Source organism: Ovis aries, chromosome X (assembly GCF_016772045.2).
Source record: "Ovis aries strain OAR_USU_Benz2616 breed Rambouillet chromosome X, ARS-UI_Ramb_v3.0, whole genome shotgun sequence".
In the NCBI taxonomy this organism is placed as follows: Eukaryota; Metazoa; Chordata; class Mammalia; order Artiodactyla; family Bovidae; genus Ovis; species Ovis aries.
In genome coordinates this window covers 6,402,996-6,420,801 of record NC_056080.1, presented here as the reverse complement: position 1 = coordinate 6,420,801, position 17,806 = coordinate 6,402,996, and positions in this window count along the sequence as shown.

The window sequence follows — 17,806 nt, the reverse complement described above, 5'->3', positions numbered from 1 at the left end:
TCACACTGATAGACACATGGATAGATGGATGGATGGACAGATAGACAGATAATTAGACAGTCGTGCCTGCTCCGGGTTTCTCAGCCTCAGAAGGCTGACGCCCGGGGCTGAATGCCTCTCCCATTTAGGTGTCCTGTGTCCAGTGGGGTGTGCAGCAACAGCCCCGGTCGGCCCCCACCACAAGCTGGGAGCACTCCCTCCCCCACCCCATCGCTGTCACAGCCAGAATGTTGTTTTACATCCCTAGAGGGGAGGAGGGGGCAGGTCATCTCAGTTTCCAACCAGAGCCGGAAGTACACACACAGATGGATGGAGAGATGGCTGGATGGGCGGGGGGATAGACAGGTACATAGACAGATAGGTGGATGGACAGACGGCCAGACAGGTGGTGTCCCTGATGCTTGGTCAGCGTTTCTCAGCCTCAGCGCTGCTGAGACGTGGGGGCTGGACCAGTCTCTGATGGGGGGCGTCCTGGGCACTGCGGGATGTGGACCAGCATCCCTGTTCTCCCCCCTGCCACACGCCGGGAGCATCTCTGCCCACCCCGCGTCATAATAATTGTCTTCAAGCATCAGCAAAGGTCCATCAGGAAATAAAGTCACCCCATTTTGGGTGGTGCTAGTGGCGAAGAACCCGCCTGCCAGGGTAGGAGTCTTAAAGAGACTCGGGTTCGATCCCTGGGTCGGGAAGATCCCCTGGAGGAGGGCATGGCAACCCACTCCAGTATTCTTGCCTGGAGAATCCCATGGACAGAGGAGCCTGGTGGGCTACAGTCCGTGGGGGTCGCAGAGTTGGACACGACTGAGTGGCTAACAGTTTTTCTTTCTTTCTAGTACGGACGCCTTTCTCTAAGCAGGGTCTTGGTGTAGTATTCATGCAAGATTTTCTGAACAAAACAGGAGCTGGCTCAGGAAAAAAGCAAAAACCCTTTGTAATTAGGTTATTAGCCAAAACTCCAGAGCAGACGCAGGGTATTAAAATAACTCCGAGTATAGGTGACATTTCTTTCTCCGGAAGCAGTCATTTCAGGACCTTAATTCTTTCACGGTTGAGAAGTTTCAATATTAAGATGTTCCAGGATTACACACATTCTCCCCAGAGCCACCTGCATGACCAGAATTTGTGATGAGCTCTCAGATGGGCGTTTTCCTTTTGCAGAAGTTTCTGTGTTGGGTTATGATGATTGTTCACTGGCTCAGTTGTGTCTGACTCTTTGCAACCCCATGGACTGCAGCACGCCAGGCTTCCCTGTCCATCACCAGCTCCCAGAGCTTGCTCAGACTTGTGCCCATCGAGTCGGTGATGCCATCCAACCATCTCATCCTGTCGTCCCCTTCTCCTCCTGCCTTCAGTCTTTCCCAGCATCAGGATCTTTTCCAATGAGTCAGTTCTTCGCATCAGGTGGCCAAAGTATTGGAATTTCAGCGTGAGTCCTTCCAATGAATATTCACGGTTGATTTCCTTTAGGATGGACTGGTTGGATCTCGTTGCAGTCCAAGGGACTCTCAAGAGTCTTCTCCAACAGCACAGTTCAAAAGCATTAATTCTTCTGCATTCAGCTTTCTTTATGGTCCAACTCTCACATCCATACATGACCGCTGGGGAAACCACAGCCTTGACTAGATGGACCTTTGTCAGCAAAGTGACATCCCTGCTTTCTAATACGCTGTCTAGGTTGGTCGTAGCTTTTCTTCCAAGAAGCAAGCGTCTTTTAATTCCGTGGCTGCAGTCACCACCCACAGTGACCCTGGTACTTCGGAAGGGAGGCTGGCCGCCTGCACAGCCCCTGGGGAAGGCGTGCATTTGCTTTGTTTGATGACGATCGCTATTCCATTTGCTGCTCGAGCTCGGTTGAGGAACGGGCGTGAGTCTGGTCCTGGGAGGTGAGGTGAGGGGGGTGGGAATTCCAGGTTCGATTCCTGATGACTCAGCCCAAAGAACCGCTTAGGGGCTTGGACTTCATGGCCGTGAGATGCTTTTCATATAAACTGAATCTCTGGTTGTGTCCTCTTATGTACTGAAGTGCGTGTGGCCCCTAACTCCTCACTGCCCCCGCCCCACCTCCAACAGGACCTCAGGTTGTGGTTCTATTAGGAGATGGGTCTTCATTTTATTATTTTTTTTAACTTTGTTTTTAACTGGAATCTAAGTGCTTTCCAGTATTGCTGGTTTCCGCTGTCCAGCAGCGTGAATCAGCCGTGTGGATCCATACATCCCACCCGGCTAGGTCATCACGGAGCCCCAGGCTGAGCTCCGTGCGCTATACACCGGCCTCCCACTGGCGACCTATTTCACCCGCGGTCGGGAGTATATGCCGACGGTGCTCTCAATTCGCCCCACCCTCTCCTTCCCCAGCTGCGTCCCCACATCTGTTCCCTACGTCTGCGTCTTGTTCCTGCCCTGCAAACGGGTTCATCAGTATCTTTTTTTTTTTTTAGATTCCACATATATGCGTTAATATATGGTATTGGTTTTTCTCCTTCTGACTGACTGAACTCAGTATATCAGGCTCTCAGTTCATCCATCTCGGTTCAGCTGAGTCACGCTCCTTCCTTTTAATGACTGAGTGACATTCCATCCTGCATACACACGTCTCCCTTATCCGTCCCTCTGTCTGTGGGTATCTCGGTTGCTGCCATGGGCTATTGTAAAGCAGGGCAGGACTGAACACTGGGGGTGCGTGCATCTATTTGAATCCCAGAGCCATCATTTCTTTGTAAGTTTTTAATTAAAAATCGCTTCACTCTCATTTCCTGATGCTCTGAGCAAATCTCTGAAGAAGCGGTCCAGGTTCGCTCTGTGTGGACGTCTGGCGGTTATTCCGACGGCCGATGCAGGTCTTTCCCGTGAATTCTGGATGTCGCTTTGATCTCAGCGTTTGCAAATCCCCACCCAGGAGCGTTTGCTCGCGGTCTACAGAAGGTCTAGGGTGTAGCTGTATATCCACTTTGGGTCCTCTCTTCTGCAACCGCTGGTTTTCCAGACAAAGCTCCTTCCCGTTCGTACTCACCTGTTTCGGGTTCTGACTGTCCGCTGTTTTTGCAGAGAGGGTGCCAAAGCAGCCCTTGGCTGACGCTCCTTGGTTCTGGCTTAACCACTGCTGTGAACTGGCCGTGTGTGACCCGGAGCTGTCTCTCCCGGGCAGTGCCTCACAAGTCTGGCTTCCCTTAAGGGAACCCTGGGAGGTTTAAAAAAATCCTGATGGCAGGACCCAGCCCCAGACGCTCAGATATATTTGATCGGAGGTTTGCAGGGTGGCCAAAGGAATTCTAAGTTCTCTGCCCGGGCTGGTGAAGGGCAAACAGGAGCTGCTGAGGTGGGTGGGCGTTGCTCGCTGTATGCTCTCTCCGTCGTCGCTGGGGAGGGGTTTGCCCCCAGGACACCCCAGGAATGAGAGGCTTTGCTGTCCGAGCTGGCTGTCATCCCGACGTTAGCAGTGCGGCTGCAGAGGCTCTGTCTCAGGGGACCCCCTCGGACAGACACTTGGCAAGGAAATGGGGCGAGAAGGTGATGTCATTAAAAATTTTTTTTTTTTTTTTACATTGAAGTATGGATGGAGGAGCCTGGAAGGCTGCAGTCCATGGGGTCGCTGAGGGTCGGACACAACTGAGCGACTTCACTTTCACTTTTCACTTTCCTGCATTGGAGAAGGAAATGGCAGCCCACTCCAGTGTTCTTGCCTGGAGAATCCCAGGGACGGGGGAGGCTGGTGGGCTGCCGTCTATGAGGTCGCGCAGGGCTGGACACGACTGAAGCGACTTAGCAGCAGCCTAGTTGATTTGCAACGTTGTGAAACTTTCAGGTGTACAGCAAAGTGAAGTGTGAGTCACTCAGTCGTGTCCAACTCTTTGCCACCCCGCGGACCTGAGCCCGCCAGGCTCCTCTGTCCATGGGCTTTCACAGGCAAGAACGCTGGAGCGTGGAGGCTCCCCTGTGCTCCAGTGGCAGAGATGCCACGCTCCCCGTGCAGTGGTGTGGAGTTGGATCCTCGGTCAGGGAACTAGATGCCATGAGCTGCAGTTAAGACCTGGTGCAGTCCAATGGAGGAAAGAAAAAAAAACAAGAATGCTGGAGTGGGTCGCCATGCCCTCCTGCAGGGGATCTTTGCAACCCAGGGATCAAGCCTTTGTCTCTCCTGCCTCCTGCCCTGGCAGGCGGGCTCTTTACAACTAGCACCACCTGGGAGGCCCCATACATACGTTACAATGTATAAAACAGATAGCTAGTGGGAAGCTGCTGTAAAGAACAGGGACGTCAGCTCCGGGCTCTGTGATGACCTCAAGGGGTGGATGGGGAGGTGGGAGGGAGGCTCCAGAGGGAGGGGGTGTGTGTATACATTTGGGTCATTCACTCCGCTGTACAGAAGAAGCCAGCACAATGTATTAAAGCAACCACACTCCAATTAAAAATTTAAAAATAAGGAAAGGATGGAGTTTCGATCGAAAAGGGGAGATGGGAAATCGGTCCCCTCTCTGTGGCTTCCCTGTGGCTCAGGTGGTAAAGAATAAGCCTGCAATGCAGGAGACCAGGTTTAACCCCTGAGTCAGGAAGATCCCCTGGAGAAGGGAATGGCAACCCACTCCGAGGTCTTCTTGCCTGGAGAATTCCATGGCTTGAGGAGCCTGGTGGGCTATGTAGTCCATGGGGTTGCAAAGAGTCAGACACAACTGAGCAAGTAATACCTTTTCATTTTCACCAGGCTTCAGGTTAGAAGGTGCGGTTGATGGCAAGAGTTGCTCACAAGTCTTTTTTTTTTCTTCCTCCATGCCTTTGCCCTGACTCATTTTTTCACAAGAGGACCACACCTCCCTCCTCTGTGGACTTTGGAGTTGGCATCCATTTTCCTTTCTCTTTTGGAATGTCAGCAGAAAATGCTGCAATCCCAAATGGTTCAGTGGTCCTCTGTAGACTATGTTCCAAAAATATGTCCTAGATAACCACTAGTTGCAAAAATAATAAAACCACGTGGAGCAGACATGAATTTAAACCATTGGATTCTGATTAGCCAGAGTGGGGAGAACCCAGCCTCGATCAGCCCAGCAGTCACTGATAAACAGACTCATAAGTCTAAAGAAATAACTCTTTATTGCGGTAGGGGTTTGAGATATAGGACTGTTTGTTATGCAGCATAGCTGAAGTCATACCTGACTGACACAGAAAACAAGACTCTTCTAGGCACGCCATGGGTCTCAGCACCACTTTTATTTTGTAAGGAAATCTCCTGCAAACGGTCTCCACGCTAGACCCTTTTCTATCCTATTTTCAACAGGATGGGGGATCGAGATTCAGGAAAGTAGCTCATAAGCTTTTCTTTGTAATCAGATATACGGCAGTGGGTATCTCCCCTGGACATTTCAAATCGATTGTATGCTTGATAAAATTTTAACACTGTTGCCAACGATGACTGGGTGGGTGGGACAGGAATGGGCGTGTGTGAGAGTTCTAAGGCAACCCTCCGTTGACCCTCTTGTCTTCGGATGCCATTACTACTGTGAACTTAGAATGTATCCTTCACGTGTCTGCGTTGCCATTCTCTTCATGCATGTACATATCCTTACAAATAAAAGCCAGAATTTATTTCACAAAGAACGGACAGATACACAACCCGTGCTTTTATACTCTGACTGGTTTGGTTTAGTCGCTAAGTTGCGTCCGACTCTGTACGAGCCCATGGACTGTAGCTTGTCAGGGTCCTCTGTCCATGGAATTCTCCAGGCAAGAATCCTGGAGTGGGTTGCCATTTCCTCCTCCAATAGGCTGACTAGATGTCACAAATGAAATTCAAAATCTTTCCCTTTCCTGAAGCTGTTGCTATCATTCCCTGACATGTTACAAATGCCTGTTTGATAAATAGCATTTTTATCAGCTGAAAGAAAAATAGACTAAAATTACCACAACATCCATTTTCATGCAGGAAATTTGAGGCATTTTTGTGTCTCCTTAACGGATGATAATTTTTCGACTCCAGAAGGAAGCTGTTTTCCAAAAAAGATGTTTTTTTTCCTGCCGGAGTCAAACTTCCACTAATTAAAACCAAACAAGTGACTTGATTTAGAGGCTGAGACCGTCCAAGCTGTGTGCACACAGCTCTGTTTGTTTGTTTGTGACTTTCTGGGTAGTTGGATGAAGGGAGGGAAAAATGAGCCGCTTCGAAAATAAATCCTGCAGCGTACATTTGTAATTAAGCTCTGAAGAAGGACTTGTGTAAATGTGAGCTAAACCGCAAACGCCTTAATAGAACCCAATTAGTTATGCATTTGGAAACTTTAGTTTTGTAAATGTGGAAATCTCTGTTTTGGTGATAACGCCTGCTAGCTCAAAGAAACAGAATGTCAGCGCTGTCGCTCTGGGGTGGATGAAGCCAGTGTATCTGGGCAGAGAGAAGGTTGCTGGCTGATTCTGGAATTTTCTCGCCAACACTGGCCCCAACTCCTTCTTCAAAGACATCAGATTTCTTCATCCTTTTCTGTGTTCCCCTCCCCTGAGCCCGTACCCCAGGACAGCTCTCTCTGTCTGCCCTCCAGGGATGGTCCTTTGATGGGGATTGTATTAGGAAAGTTAGGCAACCCAACCAGGACTATGGATTCTTTTGGGAGAAGATTCCTCCCCAACTCCCATGGTGGGTGGGGGGGCTTGTCTTCTGGGGAACGTCTCGTCCCTCCTAAGAGAAGACCAGCAAACAAGATCGTCTCCTGGATTCTCTCAACCTAAAAGCATCCGGAAACCTTGCCTCTGAGGTTTACTCAGTGGGACTTTGTGAACAGGTGTTATAGAAGATCGGGTTCAGAAAGGGATCAGGATTGTGTTTTAGCGACCCACCCGTGAGTTTCAAGGCATCTTCTGGGCTGCTGCGAAGATGCTGCGTGCCTTATTGCCGTTCAGTTGCTCAGTCATGTCCGACCCTTTGCGACCCCAGGGACTGCAGCACGCCAGGCTTCCCTGCCCTTCACCTGCCCTGTGTCTATGGGGCTGGAGATGAAAGGCAGTGGGCAGAGGGGAGTCGGGGAGTTGCTGGAGAGCAAACGTGAGCTCTCCTAGGAAAGAGATGGGGTGGGGGGCGTGGGGCTGGAGAATGAAAGAAGGACACACGTTCTTGTAAAGAAATGAAGACAATGAAAAGTCAGAGGAGCCTGGCTCTCCCAGAAAGACCGCTGAGGAGTTACAGGAGACAGAGATGAGAGATTAGAACGCGGGGGTGTCTCAGAAGAAGGTGGATCCTGGTGGTCCCTGATCCACTGCGATTCATGTTGGAGGAGGGAAGGGAAAGCGGTCCAAGTTCATCAGAGGCAAAGCAAGAGCAGGCTTAGTGGACACAAAGGCTTTGTCTGGTGCTGTGCTGTGCAACAAATGAGTTCGAGTGTGTTCTTGTTCAGTGGCTAAAGTCGCGTCCAGCTCTTTGTGACCTCATGGCCCGCAGCACGCCAGGCTTCCCTGTCCTTCACCATCTCCTGGAGTTTGCTCAGACTCATGTCCGTCGAGTCAGTGATGCCATCCAAACGTCTCATCCTCTGTCGTCCCTTTCTGCCCTCAATCTTTTCCAGCATCGGGGTGTTTTCCAGTGAATAAGCTCTTCCTCTGGTGGCCAAAGGATGGGAGCTCCAGCTTCAGCATAAGTCCTTCCAAAGCACACCCAGGACTGATCTCCTTTAGGATAGACTGGTTGGATCACCTTGCAGTCCAGGGGACTCTCAAGAGTCTTCTCCAACACCACAGTTCCAAAGCATCCATTCTTTAGCACTCAGCCTTCTTTGTGGTCCAACTCTCACTTCCATTAATGACTCCTGGGAAAACCACAGCTTTGATGATAAAGACATGACTGCAAGTCTCTCGTTTAACAAATCCCGCTCATGATCTCATGGTTTCTGTAGATAGGAAGCCTGAAAGGATGCTGTGTTCCCTTGTTCAGAGTCTACGGAAGCTGTGATGGTGTTTGCAGCATGGTTTCAGGACCCTGGTCTAAGTTCAGTGCTTGCTGGCAGAATGCAGTTGCTTCCCACATTTTTTTTTGCATGCCCATTTCATCCTCAAAGCCAGCAACAGCCACACAAGACTTTCTCATGCTTTGAACTGCTGACTTTCTCTTCTCTGCTCTTGGTAGGTACAGAGCTCTGAATGCCGTAGCTCACGTGCCCACATGAGGGGGGTGACCTGGGTCATCGAGGACAGCCCCCATGGGGTTAGCAGGGAGGTGGCCTTCATCACATCTGCAAAGGGGCTGATACCCTGAGGTGGGACTGCAGACGGGAGGAAGTTCTGGGAAGACGCACGTCCCCCTTCTCCGTGAGAAAAGAGGCAAACGTAGGAGGAAGTGGGGGGTGAGGCTGACGGACAGCTGGAAGGAGAGAAAGGCAGGGAGATTCGGATGGGGGAGCAGGCAGGCGATGTGTATGTGTGTGTGTGTGTGTGTGTGTGTGTTTGGACGGGGTGTTCTCCAGTTGGGTTAGTCCAGGCTGTGGGGCGAGGGGCCAGTGCCAGGGTGTGGTCAGGCCGTAGAGCCTGCTCACTGGTGGACCGTGGAGAAGTCCCTTAACCTCTCTGAGCCTCAGCCGCTCAGTATGCGGAGGAGGGTGAGGTAAGGCAGTGTCTTCTTGTCTTTTGAGCCTGAAGTGAGGTATTACAGACGCAGCACGTACAGCCGCGTGTGGGTGTGGCAGGAGCTCGGGCAGTGCTGGCTGGGGATGCCCTGAGCATCACGGTTATTCTCCTGCGAGGGTGATGATGCCCGTGGAAGGAGACGGGGGTGGCGGGGGGAGGATGAGGAGTCTTGCTTCCAGGGGAGGAAGGGTGACACAGCCTCCATGCTGGTGATGAGGATGGCACGGCCAGCAGGATAGTGTAATATTAATACACGCCCCCGTGATAGTGTAATAGTAACACGGCCACCACGATGGGGATGATAATAACAGTAATAATAATAATACGTCCACCGTGATGGTGTAGCAGTAATACCGCTACCGAGATGGTGACGTAATAGTCTGGCTACCATGTTGGAAGAGACCTTGATGCTGGCAAAGATTGCGGGCTGAAGAAGAGGGCGACAGAGGATGAGATGGTTGGATGGCATCTCCGACTCAGTGGGCAGGAGCTGAGCAAAGTCCGGAAGATGGCGCAGTGCAGGGAAGCCCGGCGTGCTGCCGTCCGGGGGTCACAAAGAGTCAGGGGCGACTCAGGGAGTGAAGAGCGGCTGCAGGCGTCCTGTGGTGCTGGTGCTGCGCCACAGGCTTCTCACGGTGGCCCGGCTCCCGTGGGGTGATCGTAGCAGACCTGCCGCCTCGGGAGGAGGACTGATAATACTGCCGCCACGCGCATGGTGACAGGAATGAGTCGGCCGTCTGCGTGCCTCTGGCCCACTGCTGAGCCCTGGGCCGTCTGAGGACGGTGAGCCCGGCAGGAGTCAGGAGCCGGCAAGCAGAGACTGTGACCCATCCTTGCAGAGGCCTGGAGCGCGGCAGCACGCCAGCAGGGCTAGGCAGCCGCGTGTCTCCTGGTCAGCAGGGCTGGGGGCGGCAGGGGCCTTCCCAGGTCCACGCCTGGGGATATACTAGCCTGTGCTCCCCCGGGGTCACCCCCTGAGGTCCCTTCACGGCCCAGTGAGTGTGGTCTGCTGCCTGGGAGGTGTCCACACCCACAGTGAGTCCTGAGGGTTGGTTCTCTCCCATCTTAACCGCCCTGTGTGTGCTCTCCCCGCTGGGGCCCCCTGCCCAGGCTGGAGGGGAGGCGGGGGTGTGCAAACAGGCTGCAGGGGAGGTGGGGGTGTGCAAACAGGCTGCAGGGGAGGCAGGGGTGTGCAAAGATGCATCTCCTGGACCATGGTCTGTCCTTCACTCTCTCCCGGAGCTTGCTCAAACTCGCGACCATTGAGTCGGGGCTTTTCCTCAGTGCTTTGCGGCCAACTCACTGACAAGGTCTGCAGAGTTGGTGCATGGTGTACGTCGGGTTGGGCTTCCCAGGTGGTACCAACGGTAGAGAACCCACCGGCAATGTAGGAAACACAACAGACGCAGGCTCGATCCCTGGGTTGGCAAGATCCCCTGGAGGAGGAAATGGCAACCCACCCCCGGATTCTTGCCTGCAGAGTCCAGTATTCTTGCCTGCGGAATCCCGTGGACAGAGGAGCCTGGCGGGCTACGGTCTATAGAGTTGCACAGAGCTGGACAAGACATAAGTGACTTAGCACGCTCATTCAGGGGTTTAGGGAGATGTCACCGCTGTGCTTTTAATGTAGTTTGATACAAAGATGGTATGTCTCCAGTTCCTTTTCTCCAGATAAAAATGTTGTTTCTGAGGCATTAAAATCTTAACACCAGTCTGTCCTAAAGGAAATCAACCCTGAATATTCATTGGAAGGACTAAAGCTGAAGCTCCAATACTTTGGCCACCTGACGGGAAGAGCTGACTCATTGGAAAAGACCCTGATGCTGGGAAAGATTGAGGGCAGGAGGAGAAGGGGCCGACAGAGGATGAGATGGTTGGATGGCATCACCGACTCGATGGTCCTGAGTTTGAGCGAGCTCCGGGAGACAGTGAAGGACAGACCATTAGACGTGGTCTACGTGGCGTGATACAGGCTGTGGGGTCAGAAAGAGTCGGACATGACTTAGCAGCTGAATAACAGCTACAAGAAGCTAAGAGCCAGAAAAATCAAAACCCTTTTTTAATGGAAGAACAGTTGATATACAACATGAGGTTAGTTTCAGGTACACGGCAAAGGAGTTCTGTTATACACAGATATAAGAATGTTTGGTTTCTTATCTCTTATTGACTATACGTGTAAGCTGAGTGGGGTCCAACTCTGTGCGACCCCGTGGGTTGTAGCCCACCAGGCTCCTCTGTCCATCGGCTTCTCCAGCCAGGAATACTCGAGTGGGTTGGCATGGCCTCATCCAGGGGCCCTTCCCGACCCTGGGATCTGACTCGCGTCTCCTGTGTCTCCTGCATTGGCAGGCGGGTTCTTTACCGCTAGCGACACTCTATTACGTGATATTGAATATTTTCGCCTGTGCTATACAGTAGGTCCTTGTTGATGATCTATCTCATGCATGGTAGTCTGTGTGTGTTAATCCCAAACACCTAATTTATCCCTCACCCACCTTCTCCCTTTTGTAAACAGAAGTTGGTTTTCTGTGTCAAAGAGTCTGTGTCAGCTTTATAAACAAGGTTATTAGTATCTTTCTTTTTTTTTTTTTTTTGAGATTGCACGGATGAGTGACAGCAAATGGTATTTGTGTTTCTCTGTGTGACTTACTCACACACTGTGATCATCGCGAGGCCCATCCGTGTTGTTACAAATGGCCTTACTTCATTGTTTTTCATGGCCGAGTAGTATTCCTCTGTCTGTGTGGAGCGCATCTTCTTAATCCATTTCTCTGTCGACGGACGTCTAGGGAGCTTCCCTGTCCAGGCTGTTGTGAATATTGCTGCTCGGTACACTGGGGGTGCATGTATTCTGTTTTGAATTGTGGGTTTGTTGGGAGTATATGTGTCCATGAGTGGGATTGCTGGATCATATATCATTTACCGTATAATATCAGCTTCAGGTTTTACAAGGTAGTGATTCAATATCTGTATAGGTTATAGTCTTTTTAAAGTTCTTACAAAATCTCGTAACCATTTTAAAGTCAAATGAAGGGACTCCTAATGCTGCTCACAGTGAAGGGAGCATCTTTCTTTGATGGATCACCGCAAGAAATGTTGGACAAGATACAGACCGCAGGCATCGTAAAGCAGCTATGTGGTGCAGCTGCTCAGTTGTATCTGACTATTTGCAACCCCATGGACTGTAGCCCGCCAGGCTCCTCTGTCCATGGGATTCTCCACGCAAGAAGACTGGAGGGGGTTGCCATGCCCTCCTCCAGGGGGATCTTCCCGACCCAGGGATCAAACCTGGGTCTCCTGCATCGGCAGGCGGATTCTTAAAACACTGGAGCGCCAGGGAACTTCTGCCACTCAAGTTTTAACGGAGGAATCCGGGTGCTGGGCACAGTTCTGACTCCAAGCAAACAATCTCAACCTCGTGGGTGATGAGTTCAGTTTTCTCGTAGTGTTTTCTGTCAAATACAGAGCGCTGTGATTCTCATAGCCAACTGAACATCTTCATATATCGTGTTCACAAAATATGGATCCAGGGGAAGGATCTTCCTGTTATTGTATTTATTGCTCAGAAACATAATTAAGAAACTTTATGAACATGACACCAAGTCATCAGTGTGTTTGGCAGATTCATTAAGCCTTTAAAAAGGCTTGGACAGGAGATTTAATGCCTCAAGAAGCTACTTAAAAGGAAGAGTAATAGGTTTGTTATATCCGTGCCATACTATCTTAGGAAAGACGGTCAGCCTCAAAGTATATGTCACTGTCTGTTTAACAAAGGTCAGCTTGCAGAGAGCACACGGGAAAAATACAAGTGCGTGAAAATTTGTAAGTGGCGGAAACGGCCAAAGGAGTTTTAGGATCATTTGCAGAGCACAGCTAGAGGCGCGGATGCAGAGAACAAACGTACGGACACCAAGCGGGGAAGGGACGCGTGGGATGAGCTGGGCGCGCTGCTGATGTGTGTCTGCGTGGCTTCAGTCGTGTCCGACTCTCTGCTACCCTGTGGACCGCAGCCTGCCAGGCTCCTCTGTCCATGGGATCCTCCAGGCAAGGAGACTGGAGCGGGTTGCTGTTTCCTCCTCCAGGGGGTCTTCCCCACCCAGGGACTGAACCTGGGTCTTGACTCTGTACCCCCTGGGAAGCCTTGAAGAGCAGGATGGGGGTAGGTTCCTTAAAAAGCAAAATGTGGAACTACTATTGATCCTCTGACCCCGTTCCCATGCCTAGACCCAGAGAAAGCAGAAACTTTTTTATTTTTAATCAATAGAGCTTAATTTTTTCTTGTTTCCTCTTTGGAAAGAAGACAAAATAGGACAAGTTAGAGACTTGTGTTTGTTTTTTTCCTCAGCTCCCACCTGACCCTGCCAAGTTGTTTTCTTAATAGTGTTTTCTTTGTGTGTGTGTGAAAGCCGCTCAGTCGTGTTCAACTCTTTGAGACCCCGTGGACTATCCATGGGGTTCTCCAGGGCAGGATACTGGAGTGCGTAGCTCTTCCCTTCTCCAGGGGATCTTCCCAACCCAGGTCTCCCACCTTGCAGGTGGACTCTTCACCAGCTGAGGCACCAGGGAAGCCCAAGAATACTGGAGTGGGTAGCCTGTCCCTTCTCCAGCAGATCTTCCAGACCCAGGAATCGACCAGGGGTCTCGTGCATGGCAGGTGGATTCTTTAGGGACTGAGCTCTCAGGGAAGCCCCAAGGTCTTTATTAAAGTTGTTACAATGTTGCTTCTGCTTTCTGTGTTTATGTTTTGGCCTTGAGGCATGTGGGATTGTAGCTTCCCAACCAGGCTTCAAACCCATAGCCCCTGCATCGGAAGGTCAAGTCTTAACCACTGGACTTTGAGGATATTTAAACTGTGTATTTTCAAACCCTGGGATCTACTTCATCCCTGATGGGTTTTTTTTTTTAACTCTTGCAGTTTTATCCACTGCCTCAAATCAGGGCTGTGCACCTCAGATGGCCGCCTCTGCAGTTTCTCTGCTTTCTGTTTTCAATTTCTGTTACGGGGCTGAAAACACCCAGGTCTGGATTGCCTGCCTTTGGTTCCTGTTCAGGTCAATGCCAGTCCTGTGCTCCATACTTTTTCTCAGCAGAGAAGAAAATGCATTTGGCTTAAAAAAAAAAATGCATTGTGGCTTCAACATGTCTCTTGTACAGAAAAGGCATTAATCGGGCTTATAAAGCTGCCCAGTGTGGGCAGGTGAATTCCCTACCCCCCATCGCTCAATTATTAACTGAAACATACCTTTGCTTTTGCCTCGTTTGACAACAAAAACCTTCGTTTTATTTAGTGGGATTAAAAAAATCAACATGGGAGTAAGTTACACAGCTAATGTCAGAGAAGTGAGTAAAACGTGACATTAGAAGGGTTCACGGAACTTCCCTGGGGGTCCAGTGATTAAGACTTCAGCCATCCAATGCAGGGGGCGTGGGTTTGATCCCTGCTCAGGGAGGTGAGATCCCACATGCCTCCTGGCCAAAAAATATGAAGCAGAAGCAATATTGTAACAAATTCAATAAAGATATTAAAAAACGGTGCATGGAGAAAAATCTTTAAAAAGAAGCAGGTTAAAAAATCCAAGATGATTTCATTCTGCAGTCCTGGGCTCATGACTCTGAAATCTCATGAACCATCTGAAACTCGGTGCCAAACTTTGTTTATTGTGAGTAAATAGAATGCCAACTCTCCAGGCACTGACGGTTGCCATTGAGGAGTGAAAGGTTCTTCACCAGTCATCTGTTACTCTGATATGGTGTACAGACTAAATGAGTATCTTTGAAGATTTCTCACTGAAGAATCTGATTCATTGTGCGGGACTGTGCTCAGACGTGTCTGACTCTTTGTGATCCCGTGGACTGTAGCCCACCAGACTCCTCTGTCCATGGGATTCTCCAGCCAAGAATGCTGGAGTGGGTTGCCATTTCCTCCTGCAGGGAATCTTCCTGTCCCAGGAATCGAACCTGGGGTCTCTTGCATTGCAGGCGGATTCTTTACCATCTGAACCCCCAGGGTGGGGGGCAGATAGGTGGGTTGGGATGGAAGGGTGGCTTAGGGTGGTCTGCCCACCCACCTTGGGGAGGCTGTGGGCACCAACTCCATGCTGCTTTTGCTCCCAGCTCCTCAGAAGTGGTCTTTTTGTATCTCACTGTTGATAATTTGTCTCAACTGTGCATGCAGGCAGTTCTTGTGAGTCTTTTATAGTTTATTTGTATTTTGTTCCTGCAAACACCGTGGCAAAGTATCCCAGGGTCCCTGTGTGTGTGTGTGTGTGTGTGTGTGTGTGTGTGTGTGTGAAAGGTTGTTGTTGAATCATGCAAAGACACCGGGATTCTTGGCCCCCGGAGGAGAAGAATTCAATCCGGGGCCAGAGACGAGGCTTGATCTCTCAGAGCTTTTGTGTAATAAAGTTTTATCAAAGTATAAAGGAGATAGGGAAAGCTTCTGACATAGGCATCAGAAGGGGGCAGAAAGAGCACCCCCCTGCTAGCGTTAGCAATGAAGTTATATACTTTCCAATCGAGGCTTCCCTGGTTGCTCAGAGGTTAAAGCGTCTGCCTGCAATGCAGGAGACCAGGGTTCGATCCCTGGGTCAGGAAGACCCCCTGGAGAAGGAAATGGCAACCCACTCCAGTATTCTTGCCTGGAGAATCCCATGGACGGAGGAGCCTGGTAGGCTACAGTCCACGGGGTCGCAAAGAGTCGGACACGACTGAGCGACTTCACTTGCTCACTTACTGACTTACTTACTTACTCTCCAATGAATCCAAAGAATGTCTGGAGGTTGTCAAGACCTCACCAGACCTACTCCCATAATTTACGTTTTAAGATAACAGAATTAGCCCGAAGGTTTAATCCAGAGATGGTCCTCAGGCAGGATACATTATTGTTCTATAATCCTAAGGAGTGTAGAGAAGGAAAAAAAACTGTCTTTTCTTCCTCCTTGAGAATTCTAGACCCCTCTCTCCTTGGGGGCCCCTAGACTTCTTATCAACCTGGCTAGGAAATGACTCTCTCGTGTGTGTGTGTGTGTAGGGGGTGTCTGACTCTCTGCAACCCCATGGACTGCAGCCCACCAGGCTTCTCTGTCCCTGGGATTCTCCAGGCAAGAACACTGGAGTGGGTTGCCTATCCCTCCTCTAGGGGATCTTCCCGACCCAGGGATCGAACCTGGGTCTCCCGCGTTGACAGGCAGATTCTTTATCCCCGAGTCACCTGGAATAAGGCACAGCTCCAGGAGGGGGCCTCACGGGTGTTGTAGAGAGTCGGCTCTGGGTACAACTGTGCTTATTCTCAGCTCTTGGTTACAGCTCACGGCTGGGTCTTCGTCCTCCTCACCCGGGGAGCTCGACACATGGTGTGGCCCCTCCCTCAAACCGTGAGTACCCGCGTTGACGTTTTGGGGCCAAAAGACACAGATGGTTTTCCATTCGAATGCAGATCACAGAAATGGGACCGCGCCTGGCGTGGTTTGCCGGGCGTGTTCTTGGGCAAACGCGTCCTATCGTGTCTCCACGGAGCTTTTCCGTTGCCTCCCCTGCCTCAGCGTTTCAGGGTTACATCATGTTACATCGCTTTTTGGTTTTTGTGGACTCCAGAGTGAAGTCTGCCGCTTATATTCCACAAACTGCCAATGGGAGCTGCAAGGGCTGCTGCTGGCTGTAACCTGTAAAAGCGTTTCCTTGGAAAACTGACACACTCGTGGGCTGGGGCTGCCATAAAACTGCCCTAGATGGGGCGGCTTAGACAACACACATTCACCCTCCCGCGGTCCTGGCGGCTGCAGGCTGAGGCCCCCGGGTGTGGGCAGGGCTGGTTCCTCCCGAGGCCTCTCTCCTGGGCGTGTGGACGGCCGTCCCCTCCCCGAGTCCTCACGTGACCATCCCTCTGCGCCTGTGTCTGTGGCCTGATCGCCTCTTCTTATATAAGGACGCCAGTCCTGTGGGATCAGGACATACCCTAATGCACAAAGGTGGTTTAAACTCGATGACCTGTGAGTTTCAATAAGTTCTAATTCTGAAGGATCAGGACCCATGGTGATGACCTCATGTAACCTTCATCCCCTCTCCAAGGACCCTTATCTCCAAATACAGCCTCACTGTGAGGTCCTGGGGGTGGGTCAGAGCATCAACATGTTAACTTCACGGGGACACAATTCACCGCGTGGCAGATGGCAATTTACTACGACCGGGTGTAACCGTACCCCCACCCCCCGCCCCGGGTGTATCCAGCCTCCTTCTCTCCGTTTAGTGTATCTGGTTTTCCACTGCGGGTCCGCTGACCTTCACGTGCGTTCAGCGGTGAGCCTGAATTTATTTCTGATCTGCAGGCGTATCGCCCGTGCCAGAGGCGTTAGCAGGATCCCAGTGAAACGACACGCCTGGCTCTTTTGTTTTTCTTACTAATCGGGCTCTTCTGTGACAGAAGCTGCTCTGTTCTCCTGACTTGGTTTGCTGTTCGTGAGTGTTTGCGTCTCTTCGTGTGATTTGAATATTCACAGGTTGCTCCTGGGTTATGGGGGCAAGGAGGGGGTTCACTGAGGAAAATCAGGTTAGTCCCTCTTCCCAGACTTGCGAAGCCAAACTCACCTTGCTGCATCTGTTCCTGTATAGTCGCTAACTTGACTCTCTGCAGCCCCGTGGACTGTAGCCCGCCGGGCTCCTCTGTCCATGGGGATTCTGCAGGCCAGAATACTGCAGTGGGCTGCCGTTCCCTCCTCCAGGGGATCTTCCCCACCCAGGGATCGAACTGGGGTCTCCTGCTTGGCAGGCGGGCTCTTCACCAGCTGAGTCACGTGGGAAGCCCCCATCTTTCATGACCGTCTTCCTGGTTTTGAATGTCACGATTCACAATTAATCGCCAGTGGGTTGTTGATGCTTTTCATCCTTCTTAGTATCCGGTTAAGGATGAATCACATTTGTGAGGATATTCACCTTCAAAAGTGTCGAAAGTGAAAGTCACTCAGTCATGTCCGCCTCTCTGCGACCCCATGCACTGTATAGCCCACCAGGCTCCTCTGTCCATGGGATTCTCCAGACAAGACTGCTGGAGGGGGCTGCCAGCTCTTCCCTGATAGCTCGGTTAGTAAAGAATCTGCCTGCAATGCAGGAGACCTGGGTTCAGTCCCTGGGTTGGGAAGGTCCCCTGGAGAAGGAAAAGGCTACGCACTCCAATATTCCGGCCTGGAGAATTCCGTGGACTGTACAGTCCATGGGG